Genomic DNA, 23,218 nt, shown 5'->3' on the forward strand with positions numbered 1-23,218 from the left:
AGTGCTACGGTGTTCTTGGGGTATATTCCTAAAAGTGGGATAGCTGGGTCAAAAGACAGTTCGATTTTTAATTTCTTGAGGAATCTCCATACTGTTTTCCACAGTGGCTGCACCAGTCTGCATTCCCACCAGCAGTGCAGGAGGGTTCCCTTTTCTCCACATCCTCGCCAGCACATATTCTGTGTTGTTTTGTTGATGAGTGCCATTCTGACTGGTGTGAGGTGATATCTCATTGTGGTCTGAATTTGCATTTCTCTAATGATTAATGATGTTGAGCATTTTTTCATATGCCTATTGGCCATCTGTATGTCCTCTTTGGAGAAGTATCTATTCATTTCTTTTGCCCATTTTTTGATTGTTTGTCTTCCTGGTGTTGAGTTTTACAAGTTAATTTCTACTCCATTCTTGATCATTTTTTTGCTTATTCTTAGTTTTTCTACACATTTTTAGGGACAATAGGATTCCCAGTCATTCTGGAGCTAGTCTTCTATTAGACATGCCTTTTTGCCTTTCTATTCTCAGATCTCTCTTTGATCTTATTATACATTTTCCTTATCTACTATAGATAGATGAGAAAAAAGGTTTTATGCTTCTGGTCTTCCTTAGTTGTTGCTGTTCTCAAGACTTCAGAAGTTACTTCATGTTTAGTAAGTGATATGCTAAATTGTAAAGCTATCTTTAGAATAAGTTATATCATTTATTGGTCAGGTTGTGGAATATACATATTTGCTGGCTTGCTCTTTCAGTGTTTTTGGAAGCTTGAATATGCTTACTTGACATTAAAATCAGTGTTCTTTTTTTATTTCTATTTAAACCAAATGGGGCTTGTTTTATCTGTTACCTTACTATAGACACATTATCAGCCACATCTTAGTTACCTGGGAATAATACAGAAATATAGAACATTCCATTCGTTTTGTTCTTGGCCATTTCTGCAGTAGTAGAGTTTCTTAATTTTTACCACATAGTAGACCTTTTGAGTAAGTCATGGTGTAGGAGGAATGGGAGGGGTGGATTATCCCACCTCCCAACTTCCAGAGATTGAGATAAATATTATTGTATTCTCATCTAGGTGTTGACCCTGCTTTACTACTTTTTGGAATTAGGTAACATTAGATACTCTCTGTTAAATTGTTAACTTTCAGGTTTTAGTAATATTGAAAATAGTCCTCACCTATAAGAAAGGAGGCTTTTGTTTAGTCTTAAGTGTTATGAATTCCTTTATGTGTTGAAATATGAGAGTTTTCTGATTTGAAGAATCCCTAGGATATTAAAAAGTTTAAATTTAGAATTATATTTTTTAAATGCAGGGGACTCAAAATCTGTTCTTGTTTTGCTGACATACACAAGTCTTAGTGTTGAGAAGTTGGCATTGTCTTTAAAAAACAAACTCTTCTCTCAAAATTTTCTATCCGAACCAATATGAAAAATAGCTTATGTGCTTTAGGAATTTTATAACATTTATTTAGAAAATTTTATTTTGCCAATATAGTTATACTTAAAAGGAAAGTTGTGTTATCAGTTAGATCACTAAAAGAACTAGAGGAAATGTGCACATTTACACACATACACATAAGTATGTTTCACTCATCTTAGGACTCATTTCTCAGTCTCCTTTTCCTTTGAGTAATTTGTAATGGTAGCTGGAATAATCAGTAATAATAACCTTTAATGTGGGAGAGTCGGGAATTAATCTGTTCTCCACTGCCCTGTTTAGAATAATCAGTAAAAACTTGGTACTCTTTCAGCTGGATCAAGCATCTGGGTCTATAAGAGGTCTCCTACCAGTGTTTGGGTGAGTGTTCATAGATATTTAGTGACCTCTCCATTTGGGTATTTCTTGGTTTTCTTCAAGGTTTTCGAAGGATCACCAAGTTTTTAATTTTCTTTGAATTAAACCATTTTGGAGGTTTCTAATATGGTCTGACTAGGATTAGGCTAGAATAATATTATCTTGTAAATAGTCTCAACTTTTTAATTTTTTAGTTCTATTAACTCTATTTTGAAATAAAAGACAAAAATGTGTTTAAAAGGCAGGAAATGGCCCTGGCCAGTTGGCTCAGTGGTAGAGCGTTGGCCTGGCGTGCAGGAGTCCTGGGTTTGATTCCCGGCCAGGGTACACAGGAGAGGGGCCCATCTGCTTCTCCACCCCTCCCCCTGTCCTTCCTCTTTGTCTCTCTCTTCCCCTCCAGCAGCCAAGCCTCCATTGGAGCAAAGTTGGCCTTGGCGCTGAGGATGGCTCTGTGGCCTCTGCCGCAGGCGCTGGAATGGCTCTGGTCGCAACAGAGCAACGCCCCAGATGGGCAGAGTGTCGCCCCTGGTGGGCGTGCCGGGTGGGTCCCGGTTGGGCGCATGCGGGAGTCAGTCTGACTGCTTCCCCTCCCCCGTTTCCAATTTCAGAAAAATACAATAAATAAATAAGGCAGGAAATACTTCTGACTCTTTGGAGTAGCAAACAAAATGTTGATAAAGCATCTTTTATTGGTGAAGCTTTTATTTGACTCCTGAAATTTTCCAAACTTGGACATTTTCAGGGATTCTGGATATTAGTAACATTAGAGTTACGGACACTTTTAAATCTGTTACTAGTTTGAGGAACACATGCATGTTGATCATTTTGCTAAAACATAAAGAAATCTGTTAATATCTATTGTCGCTTCTTTATTATCTTTCCTTAGATTTTTCTATCATTTTGGGGATGATGATAATGAAATTTATAAGCTATTATTGTGGGTAATGATGATTATTGATGTCATCAATTATGACTGAGTACTAAGCCCTTTTAGTGCCTTATCTCATTTAGTTCAAGACAAGTGTTAAGAGGTAGGTACTGTTACCATCTTTTTAACAGGTGGAGACAATATAGTGCAGGATTGTGTCTTTAGTGATGTTATAAACATTTTAGCCCTCAAGAAGAAATGTTACAAAGCGAAAGACGTTCTGTATGAGGAGCGTCTAGATCAGGGGTCAGACTGTTGGAGGGCCGGACTATAAAAAAAACTATGAACAAATCCCTATGCACACTGCACATATCTTATTTTAAAGTAAAAAAACAAAATGGGAACAAATACAATATTGAAAATAAAGAATAAGTAAATTTTTTTTTAACATTTTTTTTTTTTTTGTATTTTTCTGAAGCTAAAAACTGGGAGAGACAGTCAGACAGACTCCCGCATGCGCCCAACCGGTTTCACCCGGCACGCCCACCGGGGGGGCGGTGCTCTGCCCCTCCGGGGCGTCGCTCTGAGCCACTCTAGCGCCTGGGGCAGAGGCCAAGGAGCCATCTCCAGCACCCAGGCCATCTTTGCTCCAATGGAGCCTTGGCTGCGGGAGAGGAAGAGAGAGACAGAGAGGAAGGAGAGGGGGAGGGGTGGAGAAGCAAATGGGTGCTTCTCCTGTGTGCTCTCCCCGGGAATCGAACCCGGGACTTCTACACGCCAGGCCGACGCTCTACCACTGAGCCAACCGGCCAGGGATAAGAATAAGTAAATTTAAATCAACAATCTGACCAGTATTTCAACGAGAACTATGCTCCTCTTACTGACCACCAATGAAAGAGGTGCCTCTTCTGGAAGTGTGGTGGGGGCCGGATAAATGGCCTCAGGGGGCCGCATGTGGCCCACGGGCCGTAGTTTGGGGACCCCTGGTCTAGATTCTTTTAAGTGCTAAGTAAAGAAACCCTATTGTTTGCTACTTAGCAGCCTAGGACGAGAATTATTTTAATAGAATTAGGCAGACTTGAGAGGACCTGTGAGGAATGTTCTGTATTTCTCGTAGGTTTCCATGTTTCCTTTATGTAAAGTACGAATGGTTTTAATGATTACCGGTAGTTCCCTCAGTGTTTGGGGATAGATCAAAGAACATCTATTTGAACTAAATATATGTAGTTTGGTCAGTCCCTGATAATTGAAAGTTAAATCAAAAATAATTGTTCAGGTTGTATAAATAGAATTAGGGGGAAGGAAAAATTTTAGTACAGAGATGAACTTAACTAGTTTTATATATTTAAAAATTCTTCAAAATTGAATTATCTCCTACCAGTTACCTCTGAAATTGTCTAGAGTGCTAGAGTAGAATGAATACTCCTGGATAGCAGAGACTTTGCCTTGGTAATTGCAGAATCCTCAGTCTCTAGAACAGTACTTGTCACATCCTAGATTTCAGGAACTATTTCCTGAATGAATGAGTACTAAGGTAAACTGTTCAGGTAATTTCCAGTTTCTGTACATACTTGGTGGTATTGTTTGTTCTCTTTGAAGAAGAAAATTATTTAGCATGTATATATAGCTTACCTTTCCCTACTTTGTACGTAAGTTTATTACTATGTATAGTTTAAATATCAGTTAACTTATTTGTTTTGAAATGTGATAAACATTGGCGTATAGATTTAAATGCCTTTTCCAAAGTGATCCCCATGAGATATGAAATAAATTATTTTAGCTTCACATTTTCTGCTTAACTGAAGCAGTGTAAGTTACTGGTTTGCTCTTCAGAAGGATGTCTTATCTCTTGTTTTTAAATTAAAGAAAACTACTTGATTTGACTAAATTGGACAGACAGTATGCACATAGTAGCTGAATACGTCATACTGCTAAATATATAATAAAATGAAACCTTCCTTAATAATTTTTTCCTGCTTTATATTTTTTCCCACATACATGTAGCATTCATGTAACTACTGTTCTGGTCTTTTATTTTTAAAATCTTTCTTGATATATTTGATGCATTTAGTTGAAAGTTGCTATTAACCAATACTTCTTCCTTAAATTAATTGATAGCCATATTTAATATCAAGTTTTTTTTCTATGCCTTTTCTGAACGCAGACTTTTTTCCTGTTAAACTCTTAATTTTTAAGCTTTATACTATAGCATATAATAAATATTAAGACTGCTCACTAACCAATTGGATTATGACTGATGATAAAGCATTTGATTTCTTAGAAACAGAGGATTAATCTTTAAGATTGCTTTTCTCTAAATGCACACATCCTTAAGTAACTGTAAATTTGACATGATTCATTCAGGCCCTAAGTGTTGCGCTATACAAGTGTGTCTTTGCACTACCGTTGTGATCATACATTGAATTGCCCTTATATGGGTTGCCTTTTTGGAACGCCAGGGAACTGTATGTTAGTGCCATAAAATAATTCACATACCATTATAAGCCACATTCAGAGGCGTTCATGAAAGGATGTTTCTTCTTTTGCCATATACTTAGAGGATATGAATGAAATTCTAAGAACACGCCTAAAATTTGAACTAGATTTAATTTTTTTTTTTTACATTTTTTTATTAACTTTTTTTTAGAGAGAGGAGACACAGAGAGAGAAAGAGACAGACAGAGAGAGGAAAGAGATAGAGAGAACAGAGGGAGGAGCAGGAAGCATTAACTCCCATATGTGCCTTGACCAGGCAAGGCCGGGGTTTTGAACCGGCAACTTCAGCGTTCCAGGTAAACACTTTTACCCACTGCGCCACCACAGGTCAGGCAGATTTAATATTTTTTATTTCTTTTTTTTTTTTTTTTTTTTAAGCAAGAGAGAGAGGTACCAATAGATAGGAAGGAGGAAAGATGAGAGGCATCAACTCATAGTTGGCGGCACCTTAGTTCACTGATTTCTTTTTCATATGTGCCTTGATGGGGGAGATGGGGTTTTAGCTGAACCAATGACCCCATTGCTAAAGCCAGTGACCTTTGGGCTCAAGCCAGCAACCATGGGGTCATGTCTATGTTCCCCCACTCAAGCTGGCAACCCCGCAGTCAAGCCGGATGAGCCCGTGCTCAAGCCGGCAACCTTGGGGTTTTCGAACCTGAGTCCTTAGCATCCCAGGCTGATGCTCTATCCACTGAGCCACTGCCTGGTCAGGCTAAAATGCAGTTTTTATAGAAATAGCACTTTGTTAAGAATAGTCTAACATATGAGCTTTCTTCTCTATCTTATTTAATATGATATAGTTAAAATTCTGTTTAAAGGAATTATTTATTCTCTGTGGCACTTTGGAATCCTGGTGGCTGATTAATTCTTGATGTGTCTGTCTTACTGAGCAATCAGGACTCCAGGATTCTAGCAGAGGGTGTGAAAAATGATAAATTAGTTTTATAAATTATCATCTCACTATTTTTAGCTTATATATAATTATGAACTATTAGCTACAGTTTACTATTTGCTATTGGCTAATTGTACATTATAGCCATGGCCTGTAGAGACTTTTAAAAAGTTTATCTATCGATTAGAATTCATTGATTTGTTAGTACTGAGTAGCAACCATCCCCTGACTTTCTCCATATAAATTTAAATTTTTATGTGTGTATCTTGAGTAAAGTGTTTTGAGTGAAGTCTTCTGAAATGTTTGTATCCTCAGGAGAAGGGGTAAAGCATAAGCTTTACTGTTGAACAAATACAGTTCAGCTCTTGCCCCACCATATATTAGATATGTGATTCTGACAAACTGCTTCCCCTTTTTGTGACTTAGTTTTCTTACATATAGAAGAGGCATAATAATTGTAGATGCTTCTGCTCTGTTATCTACTCACCACCAAAAAAATAGTTTTATTAAAACAGAAGATACTGGTTTAGATTTTAGTGTTTAATCATTTATAGGTATATTGTGTGGTTAGTAGTAGCATCTGATGGAAAAAAGAATATGGGCTATAGAGTCAAAACTACACGTTATTTGCTCCCCCCCCCCCAAAGTGTTGTGCTGTTGATCAAGTTACTTAGTGATATTATATCACAGGCTCATTCTTTGGTTTGTGTTTTGAGTGTTGTGATATATGGCAAGACAAATGGACATACAGAGTCCACTGTGTAATTTTATCTGAATTAGGCCTGAAAAATAAGCTTTAAAAGATTCTATCAATGACGAACCTTTCTCTAAATACATTCTATGCTTTGAGATGTTTGGCTTATAAAAGAATATCTATGTAATTTATAAATAATATATAGATTTTAAGATACATTGTCAATTTTGTTCATTGATGAGATGAATGTATAACAACCTTGAAGAACTGTGCTCTGAAGATTTTAGAGACTGACTGATTCTTCAAAGTCCAAAATCAGCTGACTTACAAAGAATATTTAATTGCTAAAAGATCTAATAGGAAAAGTAATCACAGGGGAGTTGGACTTAATATGGTGGTCGGGTCATGGTTTAAAGAAGTAAAAAATACGGGGAGCAGGAAGAGTGGATGGGGGCAAAATGATTTAGGACTAAAAGAGGATATCATGTCCATATCCTTTTTTCAGGAAAACCATATAGATGAGTAGATACATTAAGCTGTGGTAGGCCATGACTTTTACCAAACCTCAAGTAGGCTGTTAGAAACGAAACGTGAAAGTATAACATTGGGCACAGTAAGAGTTTCCTTTTATAATTGAATTCTTATCATAATATGGTTCTAGCCTCCTCATCACTCCCTTCAAAAAACTATAGCTAAGATATTTAGGCAGAGATCCTATGTTTGTGTTCTGTGTTTCTCTCACTTGGTGGATTCCTCACTCTACATGGGCAATTGAGACCACTGTGGAATAAAAAGAAGCTTCAGAGGACCTGACCTGTGGTGGTGCAGTGGATAAAAGCGTCGACCTGGAATACTGAGGTCACTGGTTCAAAACCCTGGGCTTGCCTGGTCAACGCACATATGGGAGTTGATGCCTCCTGCTCCTCCCTCCTTGCCTCTCTCTCCCCCCCCCCGAAAATAAATAAGTAAATAAAACATGTTTAAAAAAAAAAAAAAGAAGAAGCTTCAGAAAACCCAAGTCCACCAGATCCTTGATTTTGTATTTATCTTTTACAGTACATGTTATGTGGTGACATAGTAAACCAAAATGAAAGCAACATCAGCAGTATCTAAGTATTCTTGCCTGCCTTTGAACCAACCAGCTCATAAGACTTCCAACAGACAACAGTGTGGGAATTGCAGGAGAGTAGGGGAGCGGGGGGTCAAAGGGATTAGAAGGGAAGACAGGCGGTGATGATGGAGGGAGACTTGGGGTAGTGAACACACAATGCATTATACAGATGATGTATTGTAGAATTTTATACTGAAACCTGTATAACTTTATTAACCATTGTCATCCCAAAACAATAAAAATTTTTTTTATAATTTCCAGAAAAAAAAATGTTTTTCTGTTAATTCCTTTCATGACTCTTCAGTAACCTCTATGTGAAGTGTGAGAGAATAAAGGAATATTTTCTCATCTTTGTTTTCCTATGTTCTATAAATTTAAGAAAATAGATTAACATATTGCTGAATTGTTAATGCAGATTTTATTCCCTTTGATGAGTACAGAGTCATTTATTTATTAAATTTATTGTGTTACCTTGTGTGGTACCATGGTAGATCACTGACTAGGGTAAATGAGCAAGCCACAGTGCTTAGTCTCAAGGAGGAGATTGGCATGGTATAGTAGGGATATAGTGGCAATACTACAGAGAGAGTAGTTCACAGGCTTTGATTCTCTTGTTTTCTTAAACTTCCTATACTCCAGAATATGGAAATTGAAGACCAAATAAACCTCAAGATACTCTGGCAAGAAATATATAATTTTTTCAAGTCTCCTTCCATCCTGGAGTGCTAGCTCCTGTAGCTCCTGGAGAGCAGAAAATCCGTGTTCTTTCTCAGTGTCTCTTCTATCCCTCTGAACAAGTACTACCGTTATATTAGAATCTTGATAGATGATTTCTAATAACTTTACCTATAACAGTAAAGGTGATTTTTAGGTACAATATAGTTAATATAGTTCTGTGCTTCTGTAGTTATTCCATTATTTTCTAAATAAACAAATTATTTTAAAATACTTGTTAATAGCAATTTATTTGCATTTTGTTTAGAGTCTCATTCCATTTAAAATTAAAGGTAATACAGTAAAAAGGCAATATTTGGGAGGGTCTTTTATAGCTTATATCTAATAGCCAAGAAAGAGCAATGTTAGTGTTAGTTGAATATTAAACCTCACTCCACAATTTACCTTTCTGCCTGCTACTGTAGCAGTGGATATTCTAAATGACCTTGTCAGGTCCAGAGAACAGTATATTTAAATCCTGTAATAGTTCATGGTAGTTTTTATCAAACTTATTTAGAATAGAGATTTTCCCCTTATTTGGGTGTGGACAAGGCCCACCAGGAGTGAGGATGACGGAGACGCAGAGACCCAACTCCGGGGACCAGGTTCAGTGATGCAAATCTACTTTATTCAGGAAGTAAGCTAGCTTATATACACAGGTTCAGCCTATAGGGTGTTACAGCGTGTTCTTCAAAGCCAATGGCTAAAAAGGTCAGGGAGCTGCCTGGTTAGCGCTGAGTCACTTCCTTACAGCGGGCGAGCTTACTCCTGGGTGTGCCTAGGAGGGTTTCAGGTGCTGGAGTGTTCTCACAGCATTGCATCAGCCACAGCTGCTAGGAATGTGCTCTGTGCTCTACCTACATTTCCCCCTTCTCTTTTAATTAAGGCCAATTGGACTTGATGAATGACAGCTTGCTGTTGTAGCTTCTGAATGCTACACATTATGCAACGGAACCCTATTAGAACTAAAACAACTATAATACCTATTATACTATATGCTAATAGATTAGCTGGATTAAACAATGAGGCAAGCTTCTGTAATGTTTGACTAGTTAGGAAATAGAACAGGGGTCTTAAACAGGGGATTCCTCTTAGGGATTGAGATGTCATTTCCCTTCCATTGTGTTACAGAGACCTTCCAGGTGCCATTAAACACAGTTCCATTTTGATTGTAAAAAATGGACGTAGGTCCATGCACGCCCCCTTCCCACAGAGTTCCCAGCATCCAAACACAGAACGGATGGCTTGCCGCAGGCTGCATACTGCATATGGTTGCATTCCGTCTCTCAGCTTCTGATGCCAAGCTCCAAGGTTGATGATCTGCGCCAGAGGCAATGCGGCAGTCTCTCCAGGGAATTCCTTCTCTCAGGAGTCTTCTTAGATGTTCGTCATACAAGAACGGGCAAAGAGGCGACCCTGGGAAGGCAAGGTTAGCGGGGTGGGCCCAGCTGTTGGTAGCTAGGGGACGGAGGGCTTGTAGGCCAAGTACTGAGCCTTGGTTGGTAGTACCATTTTCAGCAAAGTCCCCCGTAGTATGATTTCGAAGGAGGACCCACTCCTCTGAGGGGACGGTGTTATTATTCAGAGTAAACTTAAGTAGCATTGGGTCACTGAGGTTACCCCATATAGTTCCACTGTTGAAATTCCTGGCCACTGTTGTCACAGGGGAGACTAAGGGAGCAGTTACTGGAATATACTGCTGGAAACTGTGGGCTATTAACCTCAACAGACATAATTATTCCAGGCTGGGGAAAAGCCGCCCAGACATGGGAGTCCACCCACGTCTGGGAGTCAGCGGTCACACAAGCAAGAATAGAGCACCAGGGCCTAGGGACCTGTCAGAGGCAATTCTCTGGGCCCACCCCATCAAAGCCTCCACATTCCCCCAGGTAATGGGACGCACAGGCGGGCCGCGAGGTCTTCTTCTGGAGCAGAGGACCTCCTCCCCTCAGGCGTAGTCAGTGTGGAGGAGGCCAGGGCTGTGGCTTTGGAAGGGTGAAGACTGAACCATTTAGTGGGTGCCCAAGAAACCCTGTCAAGCAGGTTGGGGAATTCCTGGGATCCAAATTGGCTGAACAGCACAAGTATAACCTCTCCCTTGCGTTAGAAGAGGGTGTGATCCCCGCCACTGTGCCATGGCGGGGTCCTTCCAGTGTCATTTCAGAGAGAGGGGCAGGGGGGAGAGAGAGCAAGAGATACGGAAAAATAGACAAGACAGACAAACAAGGGGGGGAAATAAAAAAGACACATGGGGGCGTATAGGCTGGCCCATGGGTCTGCAGTGGGAACACGTGTTGGAGTTAAAGCTGGGGTAGAAAATGGCATCTGAGAGGCTGGGGTGGGGCGTTGAGCCCCAGCAGGGAATGCGGAAGTAGCAACTTCTGCTGCTTCGGGTGGCGGAGCTGATGGCGGGGTTTCTAATGTATCTAGTTTTGTTTCTGCACGCTTGGCTGCAAGTCCATCAAACTCGGTGGCTAAACTGCTTTCCTCCTCAGTGAAGGGGGCATATAGGAAGGGAGGGGCTCCCCAGAGAGGGGCAGCCTGCAATATTTTTGGCACCAGCGCAGGGTCCTCAGCAGGAGCACTGGTCAGGCAGGCACTGATATCGCTAACAGGGCAGGAATGAGGCTGAGAGGGAAGGTTTGTTCTTCATTTACTTTGGCCAAACGGACGCACCGGAAAGCTCGGGCCCAAGTATCGGGGTCCCAAAGAGGCACATCCCAGAGCCAAGGGTTGAAACCTGAGAGGATTTCCCAGTAGGTACAAAGATCCTTTTCACTAACTTTAACTCGCCTACTCTGCCATAGGGCATGGAGGGCTCGAGCTTGCGGGGCTCGGGAATGAGGGAGAAGGTTTCCCGTTGCAGAGGGCCACTCACCAGTCCTTTGAGTGCCAGCTGGGTCCCTGTTCAGGCGCCAGTATGTGGACAAGGCCCACCGGGAGTGAGGACAAAGAAAACAGAGACCAGACTCCAGGGACCAGGTTCAGTGACGCAGATCTGCTTTATTCAGGAAGTCAGCTAGCTTATATACACAGGTTCAGCCTATAGTGTGTTACAGCGTGTCCTTCAAAGCCAATGGCTGAAAAGATCAGGGAGCTGCCTGGTTGGTGCTGAGTCACTTCCTTACAGCGGGCGAGCTCCCTCCTGGGTGTGCCTAGGAGGGTTTCAGGTGCTGGACTGTTCTCACAGCATTGCCTCAGCCACAGCTGTTAGGAATGTGCTCTGCGCTTTACCTACATTTGGGTTTTACTCTGTTGTTAAAGAATTAGATTTTTTTTGGTAGGGAGTCTCCTTTTTAACACTTTTACTTTGTTTTCCATTTATTCCCAGGAATGCCCCAGCTTTAGCAGATCTAAATGCTTATCTGGAGATCTTGTTATCTTTCTGAGTGCCACATTGGTCACAGTGGGTATGTTCTGCAAACACTTGTGCCTCTGTCAGCCATAATTCCCCACAATATCCTCTGGACCAATAACTTCTAAGCTCTGTTGAAGGTGGCTGTGATAGGAATAAGACACAAAAACTTTGTTGAATTGGAGATTGATACTACTTAATAGCGAGTGTCATAGTTGCTGCGGAGGCAGGAAAAAACCTGTCATGGGGAGTGTTTCAGCATTTCAAATAATTTCTAGTCAGATTTTTACTATAACACAGATTATTGTATAGAGAGATACGAGCACAGAGATCATGTATCTAGAGTAACTTGCCTGACTGCATCCCTATAAGAAGAAAATGGTTTGCTTCTCCTGTTCAGTATCGTAATGGGTTATTTCATATCTCTAGGGTGGTAACAGTTAGGCCAGCTAAAAGACATGCGCCATTATTATTCATCTGTTTTGCCCTTGGCCTCATGGCAGGATAGAAGAGTAGATTGTGTGGGCATGGCAGCTGGATGAAGCGGCGTGGGAGTGGAATGCCCGGGCGTGGGATGATTATTGTATTGGCAGTCCGGGGTGGTGTTTCCTAATGGAGATACGTTTTTTCAAACTAGTATAGATACAGTTGTTCTTTATTATTTTTTTTTAAATTTTTCCATTAATTTGAGAGAGAGGAGAGGGGAAGGGAGAGACAGAGAGAAGCATCAGCTCATTTCACTTCATTGTTCCATTTAGTTGTACACTCCTTGATCGCCTCTCCTATGTGTCCTGCCTTGGGGTTGAATGCTCACCTCTGGTATGCCAGGTTGACGCTTTATTCACTGAGCCACCCGGCCAGGGCCCGGTGTGATTTATTTCATTTTCTTCCTTACATAACGTACTGTTCTGTGTCTGACCTTCTCTTTTGTTCTGCTTCACAGTTGTAAGAAAGGAAGCATGGGTGTGGTATTTTATCATGGCAGTCTAAACAGCATGCTATTTGCTGCTGTAATTCCCATATTATCATGTTTTTCTTTCTATTTAATTTTACTTCCTAGCTCAGGGGTTCTTAACCTGGGATATCCCACAACAAGTTCATGGATTGTATTTTGGTGGGTTTGTGCCATTGAATGGGGAAAAAAATGACATCTTTATTTTCACTAAACCCTAGCGAAACTTAACATTTTTTTAAAATATGAATATTGACAACAAATAGCATTAGTATTAGTAATACCTGTTCAGCAAAATATCAGATATTTTCATGTCACATTCTATCTTTAATTGTTTACATTCAAATTGTTTCTTTTGTTGTTGTTGTTGTTCTTTTTTGTAATCCTGTATATTTGTGCATTGAAAACGTGATTCTGAGGAGCCGGTAGTATTCACTGCACTGCCAAAGGAGTCTTTACACAAAAAGGGCTAAGACTCCTGTCTACCTCCTTTACTATTTGATCTTCATGCTGTCCCCAGAATTGATCGCTTAGGGAGTGTCCTTAGACTTGATTTGCACATGCATAGGTATATTTATGTAGTACGTATTCTCTGCCCTCCCCATTGCATCCCCTCTTCTGGCTTCAACATTTAACCTCTGTGGTGAGCCCAGCCTCACCAAGTTTCATGCTATTTTCTAGACAGCTCCACTTATATCTTGTGGGAGGAATTTTTAGTTCAGTGAATCTAAGCTAAACTTACTTTCATTTTTAAACATGTTCTTTTCTTCTTCTATGTTCCTCATTAATTAGTGCCACCGACACCTTCCCACTCACAGAGGATTAAAGTACTAGAGTCATTTTTTTGTTTGTTTTTTCTTACTACCTCCTCTGAAAAGGGTTATTAATGAGTCACTAGGGAATATTAATAAGGCTGCTATGGGCGTTCTTACGCTTTTTTAGACATCTGTTTTATTTCTTTCAAAAAGAAAAATGATAAATTAAAAAGAAATTTACCATTTTTTAAGGAAAATCCACAGGAATAGAATTGCTGGGTCATTAATGTGAATATATATTTAGTATATATTAGAAACTGCCAAACCTCTCCCAAAATTTGTCATTTCACAGACTCCCTTGAAATGCGTGAGCGTCCTAGCTGCTCCAGATCCCTGGCAGCAGCTCTGCTGCTCTTACCAGTTTTGGTTACTCTCTAATTCTAGTAGATGGGAGATGGTATCTCATTTTGCTTTCTATTGCATTTTCCTGATAACTTATATATTGAGTGCTTTTTCAGAGTCTTAAAAGCAATTTCTCTATCTTTTTTAATGAATCTGTTCAAGACATTTGCCCATTTTTTAAATCATTTTTTCTTTTTCAATTACAGTTGACATACAATATTAAATTAGTTTCAGGTGTACACCCCAGTGACTAGACATTATATAAGTTACTGTGTCATCATCGTGATAAATCTTGTTCCCATCTGACCATTCATAATTATATAATATATTTGACCCATTTTTAGTTGAGTTGTTTGCCTCCTATTTTTGATATGTATGTGTTTTTTGTATATTTTTGATACATGCACTTCATCAGGTCATTAGTAATGTTTGGTGTTTTTGTTGCATAGTGCTTTAACCTTGTTGAACGGCCTTGTGAAGTTGCAGATAGAGTTTTAATGTCCTCCTTGTGGTAGTTAAAGAAACTGGACACATAGGCAAAACCAAGCTAATACTGAGGTAACTAAGAACGTGAAAAGGAGACCTCTGAAAAGTTGAGAGAGTCTTAGCAACTTATTTAAGATGGGCTTTACAAACTGTTGTAGATTTTTATTGTTTTATATAACAAATTAAGCTTTAAGCACATTTACAGAATGAAATGAAATTGTATTCAGAAGATCATTAAAGTTGTAAAGTTAAAGCTTTTTTCCAGTCCTGTCACACAAAAATATATAATCTCATTTTAAATATGAGACTCATGTCAAATTATTCTCCTGGCTTCTTTTATACCAGATATAGAACTAGACCAGACTGTGTTTTACTTTATCCCTCTTCAGTTCTATTTGAGAAATATGTAGCATGATTATCAGTGGATAAATTGATAATTAATATAACGACTTAGGAATTTCCTTTTTATATGGCTTAACTATTCCTCTTAATTGTGGAGACAAGAGTGTTCCTGCTGTTTGTCTTACGGTGTTCGGTCTTACATTTTAATATCTTTTTCTGGAGGAAGATGAGGAAAAGGAGAAGAAATCTGTGTCTGTAAGGTTTTCCATGTACTTCTTCTATTAGAAGAGATTTTTGAGAAAGTAAGGATGAAATCGTTAATGAAAATTAGGCATTTTTTTAAGTTCTGAGAGAGTCAGCCATATTCTTTTTACATTCTATTCTTACAAATGCTGTTAAAAGTTAGATACACTAGCCTGACCTGTGGTGGCGCAGTGAATAAAGCATCGATCTGGAACACTGAGGTTGCCAGTTCAAAACCCTGGGCTTGCCTGGTCAAGGCATATATGGGAATTGGTGCTTCCTGCTCCTCCCCCCTTCTCTCTCTCTCTCTCTCTCTCCTCTCTCTCTAAAAATGAATAAATAAAATCTAAAATAAAATTGAAAAGAATGAATTAAAAAATGTTAGATATATTAATACTATTATTTATAATGAGGAATTATCTTTTTCTGATAATATAGTGCAGTGATTGCAGAAGATAACATTTCTTTATTAGTAGGCCTTTCTTTTTTGATGTTTTTTTCCAGGTGTTTGGTATAGTATGGATGTTAGAGCTTATTTTGTTTAAATGTTATCTAGCAGTTGACATATGTTATAGAATGCTAGGAAAAGAGTTGGAGTAGAATGCTGGCACAATTTGTCTGAAAACTCTGTCATGATTAGAGTGTTCCCCCAGAGCAGTATTAGTTTGGCATTAGGAGTAGGCACAAGGAATAGAGTCCCAACCACAAACTAAGATGAACACCTCTGAATTGTTCAGGGCAATTAAAATGACATTGAATATATGTTATTGTATAAATTCTTTAACCCTATTTATAAATTATATATAATTAAAATTTTACATATTGAATTATGAAATTATTATAAGGTAATACAAACTGACCGTGCATACTAAACATGTTGCTTTGTAACATATTTGTTGAGTTGAATCTATTTAATCTGTGTATATGTTTGCTGGTGGTAATTAGGAACGTTCTATAATAATGTATGTAAAAGGACATTTGGAGTTGAGGGGAAACTAGAATCTTCTAATTAAACTAAGGTATTATATCACCCTTAAAGCAAATAGAGACATTTCATTCATATGACTTTTGAGACTTGGTCAGGGTAGAATTAGAAACACATATACAAAAAGGGTAGATCACATTTTTCTCCCTCAAAATGTAGGTTTTCCTCTTACTTGAAACCTCATTATCTGAACTCAGGAATTGAATGAATTCAGATAAATTTTCAAGTAAATTTCTCGCTATTGAAAACTCAGGAATCAGATAGATTCAGATACTGTAATATTCCTTGCTGCCTGAACTTGCTCTTCAAATTATATGACTTTTAAGACCCAAATAAATTGGAGTAAGGAGTGATACTTTCACTAGTATTGCTGTAAGTAAGACCACATTGTCTGGTGCAAAGAGACCTATAATCAGAGACATAGGAAGCAGGTATTCTGAGTTACGCCGCTATCTATGACTTGATCTTTCTGGATTTTTGTTCCTTTTTCTGTAAAATTACAAGGTTGGGTTAGAGTCTGTCTCTCAGCCTGATAGATCCTGAAACCTACTGGTCCTGAAAACTGCTGATAGTCTGGAAATTCTTTTGACATTTCAAAAGACAGAGGAAGTCATAGTTTACTTGCGGTAAAACTGCAAACCAAACCAAAAATTTCTTTATATTTGGTTCACATTGCTGTTTCTTCATAAAATTTGCTAGACAAAACAATTTACCTCTTATTGGCATGTTTTTGAATTAAATTTAATAGGGAATTCAATTATAAAAGACTTGGAATCACTATGCTATAGTTTGTCGAATAAGGTGTATTTCCTAAGTATTAAGTTATCATAATTTACTTTCACAAATTAAGATTAATACTTTTTTTTTCTTGACATCAGAAATCCATCAGTGACCATATTTTTGTATTAGCTGATAATGTAGACTTTCAGGGGACTCACTTCCTAGATTGCTTTTCAATTATTATGCACCTAGATCTCATTTTACTCATTTATATTGTTCCACAATTACAGTTCAACTGTTCTAAAAGCCTCCTGTTGATTTTTTGGAACTCTGAGTAGTATTTCTTGGGGAAATAAATGTTAAATAGTAATTCACCAGTGTACAAAAGTCTGTAATGGTAATTAAAGAGTAATATACTTGTCTGTGTTACTATATCAGCCACATGCTATTATCATCAATAATTTGTCTTCTGAGAATTGAAGTCTAAATTTTGGAAAAATAAGGGTACATTTTACTCTTCTCTCTAGATACTTCTTTGATTCCTTCCTTTCTTCTATCATTTCTCTCCTGTCCCCACCAATGTGGCAACATATAGTATTTGGTCTTCATTAATGAGTAAAATACATAAAACTGGGGTACCTATATAATAAGATGACTTTAAAGGGCTACAAATTAAGAATACAAGGGAAGAGATCATTTTAATAAGTCAGGGTCACTTCATTTGTTCTCTTATAAAACTGCATATTTTGTATGTCAAGTTGAGTGCCAGTGGGTGGATAAGCAGGGCCTGAATGGTGGGCAGTAACATGTTTTTACCCTCTGACTTTTAGAAAGACATAATACTTATTTCTGTCCCAGCTTGAGAATGAAATGAATTTCAGAATGCCTTGATGCCACGTTTAGTAAGTGCTTTTAGCCTATGGAGAAAGATAGTTTACTAGTAAGATATTTGCTCACTAGTAGCAAAAGAAGTTTCAAATAGATGTGCTATGTGTTGTCAAAATGTGAGTGGAATTTGTTTTTTAAATAGCTTAATATAGCACCTTTCTTATTTATCCATAATGTAGAATCACTCTTGCATAATTTTTCAGATCTGCTTTCCTAGACTTCCATGATTATTTACCTATTTTTGGAATGATATAATTTGCATCTAAATTTAGTTGTCTATAACACATCTTTTTTTTCAAAAGTGACAAGTATATTATTCATTAATGAATAAATACAATCTCAAAGCATATGTTGACATCAAAACTAAGCATGATGAATAATAGTACAATGCTGTCTTGCAATTTATTCTAAAGGATCTCTGGTGCCATCTACTGAATAGTTTTTTAAAGGAAGAAAAGTAAAAAAATAAAATAAAGAAACAAAAGTATATGAAATCAAATGAATTCTTCACTTAATCCAATTTTTTGTTTTGTTTTTTAAATTAAAAGTTTATATTTTAGAACATTTTTAGGTTTACAGCAGAAAGTGTGAAGCATTCCCATATACTCATCTGCCCTCCTCATTTTCCTTATTATTAACATCTTCATTGATGTGTTACATTTCTTACAGTTGATGAATCACTGTTGATACATTATTATTATTATTATTATTATTATTAAATGAAACCTGTACGTTACCTTGGGTTCACTCTGTGTGTTGTACAGTTGTATGAGTTTTGCCAAATTTAATATTTTATGTATCCATCACTGATGTCATACATAATAGTTTCAGCACCCTAAAACTTTCCTGTAATCCACCTATTCATCCCTTCACCCCTTGTCCCCAATCTGTATCAGACACTGATATCTTTACTGTCTCCATAGTTTTGCTTTTCTCCAGAATGTTATATAGTTGGTACCCTACAGTGTGTCGCCTTTTTAGATTCGCTTCTTTCACTTAGCAATATGCATTTAAACTTCCTCTCTTTTTTTGTGTGGCTTGATAGCTTATTTTTATTACTGAATAATATCCCATGCTCTGCATATACCATAGTTTGTTTATCCATTCATCTATTAAAGGATATCTTGGTTGGTTCCAATTTCAGCAATTATAAATAGTTACAAGTTTTAATGTGGATATAAGTTTTTATCTCATTTGGGTAAATACCCAGGAGTGCAATCCCTGGGTCCTGTGTTAAGACGGTTGGGCTTCATAAGAAACTGCCATATTATCTTCCACTGGGGCTGGACCATTTGCATTCCCACCAGCAGTGAATGAGAATTTTTAGTGCTCCACATCCTTGTCACCATTTGTCATTGTCAGTGTTTTGGATTTTAGCAATTCTGATAGGTGTAAGGTGGTATCTCATTATTGTTATAATTTGAAATATTTTAATAACATATGCTATTGAGCATCTTTTCATATACTTATTTGTTATCTGCATATTTTCTTGGGTGAGCTAATCTGTTCAGATCTTATGTACATTTTTTTAACCCATCTGCATTGGATAATTATCTCCCTGTTGGGTTTTAAAAGTTCTTTGTATAATTTGGACATAAGACTGCTTTATCAGGTTATGTAAATATTTTCTCTCAGTCTGTGGCTTGTCTTTTTATTCTTTTAACAGAGTCTTTCACAGACCAGAAATTTATCAGTTTTCATGCAGTCTGTCTTATTATTTTTTTCATGCGTTATGTTTTGTTGTTTTCTAAAAAGTCATTGTCAAACCCAGTGTCACCAAGATTTCCTCTTATGTTATCTCCTAGTGGTTTTAAAGTTGTGATTTACATTTAGGTATATTACCTATTTTGAATTAATTTTTGTGAAAGTTGTATTATATTGATGATACAGAATGCAGGAAAAATTAATTGTGTGTGTGTGTGTGTGTGTGTGTAGTGTTTATTAGCTTCTAAAATTTAGAATGACTCTAATAGTAGCAATGACCAACACTTCTGCCTAAATAGCAGTCCCTACCATATGAAGGAAAAATAGGACACTTGAGATATTGGTTGATTCTAACTAAGCCAGGGACAGGAAAAGTAGAAATGAACATGGAATATCTTAAGCCCCCAAATAAGGAAGTTTTCAAAAACAAGACCTTCTTGAAGGAATTTTCACAAAGTATTCCATTGTGCACTAAAATGAATAATGATGGTTCAAATAATAACATATTGAATAACAAGAAATAAACCAGAAAAGGTTAGGGTCAGAAGAGAAGACTTTTTTTTAAAGAACACTATATAAAATAGAGAATAAATAATGGAATTACAAAATTATCATTTTGCAACCACTAATGTAATAATTGATTCTGGTAAGAATTATTAGCTGGTGCTAAAACCATTGAGTTTTAAAAGATTGTTCAGCAATAGGATAATCACATTAAAGAATTACTCCACAGATGACTAATTACAAAGGAGAAAAGGTTACTTTACAGTGGACATATTTGTTGGCTACCCCCTTAAGGCAAGTGATCAACATCACTAATATTGGGACAGACTGAAAGACACAGCAAGGTGGCATATCACCTGTGATTCTATTCTTGTCCGAAAATGACTAACCTAAATCTAAGTCGTGAGGAATCAAACCCAAATTGTGGGACATGCTATAAAATAAATGGCAGGAAAATCAAGAAAAGGCAAGAGAAAAGACCGAGGTGTAAGGCCAAGGGCCACTGCCATCGTCATGGTCATTCAGGTGCAGGTTCCCATTGGATTTAGGCAGACGGTAAAGAGACAGTGGAGCCAAAAAATTGTGGGCCATTTCTTTATTCAAGTCTTGTTACCAGCCGATGAACAACACACAGGGAAAACACTTCTCTCACTCAGAGCTCACAAAGCTACTGATACATTCTCTGGTTCCACAACCAGGAGAATCCGATTTTTCCTAGAATCAAAGGCCTCACCAGTCCCAAAGCCCCTCACCTCTGGTTCCCTATCTGCACTTAACTCTGCCAACATGGCTTCTTTCTCTGCAAAGCTGGCCTCTCTCTCTTCCTCTGCCATCTTGGCTTCCTTCCCCTATTCCTCCTTCTTCCTCCCCTCTCTGCACAGACTGACTTCGCCTTCAGCATTCATTAGCAAAACAATGGCCCCTCCCAAGCAGGAAAGTAATTTTCCATTTCAAAGATCACATACCTGACGCTCCCCAGCCCCATTTTTTCTTTTTTTCTATTTTTTTCTTTTTCTTTTCTTTTCTTTTTTTTTTTTTTTTTTGTATTTCTCTGAAGTTGGAAACGGGGAGGCTGTCAGACAGACGACAGACTCCCGCATGCACCTGACCGGGATCCACCCAGCACGCCCACCAGGGGGCGATGCTCTTCCCATCTGGGGCATTGCTCTGCCGCAGTCAGAGCCATTCAAGCGCCTGAGGCAGAGGCCACAGAGCCATCCTCAGTGCCTGGGCAAACGCTGCTCCAATGGAGCCTCGGCTGCGGGAGGGGAAGAGAGAGACAGAGAGGAAGGAGAGGGGGAGGGGTGGAGAAGCAGATGGGCGCTTCTCCTGTGTGCCCTGGCCGGGAATTGAACCCGGAACTCCTGTGCACCAGGCCGACGCTCTACCACTGAGCCAACCGGCCAGGACCCCCCAGCCCCATTTTTAACAATAAAAGTGAGTAAACTCAAAAATACAAATTTTACAAACTCACTTACTCAACACTAGGGACACATGCAATCAAATACATGTGATCCTTGATTGTATCCTGTTATTGGGAAAGGGAAAGCTGTAAAGGACATAATTGGAAAAGTTGGGGACAGTATTGTTTAACTTTCTTAAAAACCATAATGGAATTGTAGTTATGTATGGTAATGTTGTTCTTATTCAAGTATTTAGGGTTAAAGCTTCATGATACCTGCAACTTACTTTCAAATGCTTCACCTGTAAATAACCTGTGTATGTGTGAGTGTATATGTCGATCAAATGACACAAAATGACGTAGTTAAAACTATACAGATAAACCTGAATAGGTGGTGGTGCAGTGGATAGAGCATCAGACTGGGACTCAGAGGACCCAGGCTTGAAACCCGGAAGTCTCCGGCTTGTGCACAGGCTCACCAGCTTGAGTGTGGGGTCTCTGGCTTCAGCATAGAATTATAGACATGACCCTGTGGTCACTGGCTTGAGTCCAGAGATCTTTGGCTTGAGCAAAGGGTCACTGGCTCAGGCTGTAGCCCCCCCCCCCCCCCCCCGTCAAGGCACATATGAGAGAGCCATCAATGAACAACTAAGGTGCTGCAACGAAAAATTAATGCTTCTCATCTCTCTCCCTTCCTGTGTGTCTGTCCCTATCTGTCCCTCTCTCTGTCTCTGTTGCTAAAACAAACAAACAAAAAAACTATGCAGGTAAAATTTTGTACAAGTACATTGTACTCTTTTACTTTTTCTGTACATAGAACTTGTAAAAAATAAAATATTTGGGAAAAAATGAACCACAAGGGCAAGAACTGTATACCATAAGTTGTTCCATGGAACTTTGCTTGCCTTTTTACCTTTTATTATATCATTATCTGCACTAGTATGATACTTATCATTAAATGATAATCAGTTCTCCGTGTTCTATAAAGTGCTATATCAGTGTTAGTTATTGTTACTATAACTGGCTATCAAACACGGAGAGACCGGAAATGGGGGTGGGAAGAAAGAAAATATCAAAAACGCCACCATCCTGGCCTTTCAAATTTTTTGTTAGATTAGCCATTTATTTTGTAGCATGACCCACAATTTGGGTTAGATTGCTATGTTTTCCACATTGAAAGTCTCATAATTGATAATAACCCGGATAACATAAGATTGATTCCAAGAGCAGCTACCTCTCTTTGGTAAATAATAGCATTATATGCTACCTGTCACTGTGGGGGAATATTAAATAAAGCTGTGAATACAAAGAAGTTGGAATCCATTGGTCCCCAGTAATTCACATTTTTCCCTTATGCAAATGTACTACAGTATCATCTCAAAGTTGGTACTCTTATTATATAACTCAGTTCCAGGTCCATTTGAGGCGCATTGCATGTAGTTCCTTAAGTACAATACTTCCCTTACAGTTTCTGATGGTGAACAGGCATTGGAAAAAAACACTGTAAACAGTCCTGTTCAAAATGGAGGAAATTGAGTGCTTACAGGGGTCACTGTTTCATGGCAGTTCTGAAATCCACCTGATATATGTTGGAAGTTTTTTTTAATTATTATTATTTTTATTATAATAATAAAAAACCTTATCTTAAGGCCTGGGAATAATTCCTTTTGGCTCTTGGATCTGCCTCTGGACGATAGGTTCTGCTCTCAGAGTTATCCTTTCTTCCTACTTTTCTTTTATCGGAGATATATTACGCATGCTATAAAATACAATTTTTTAAATTATACAATTCAGTAGTTTTTTGTGTACTCATTTATAAGTTTTGTAACCATCACCACTGTCTGGTTCTAGAACATTTTTGTCACCCTAAAAGAGAAGAGAAGCACTTGGTCACGCCCTCAGTGTTCTCCTGC

At 38.3% G+C, this 23,218-nt stretch overlaps 1 protein-coding gene across 13 annotated transcripts in view; it reads left to right on the forward strand.

The window, feature by feature from the left end:
• Positions 1 to 23,218, forward strand: part of LCORL (ligand dependent nuclear receptor corepressor like) — a 119,062-nt gene that overhangs the window by 45,610 nt on the left and 50,234 nt on the right. The window lies entirely within an intron of this gene.

This window comes from Saccopteryx bilineata, chromosome 5 (genome assembly GCF_036850765.1).
Source record: "Saccopteryx bilineata isolate mSacBil1 chromosome 5, mSacBil1_pri_phased_curated, whole genome shotgun sequence".
NCBI classification, from domain to species: domain Eukaryota; kingdom Metazoa; phylum Chordata; class Mammalia; order Chiroptera; family Emballonuridae; genus Saccopteryx; species Saccopteryx bilineata.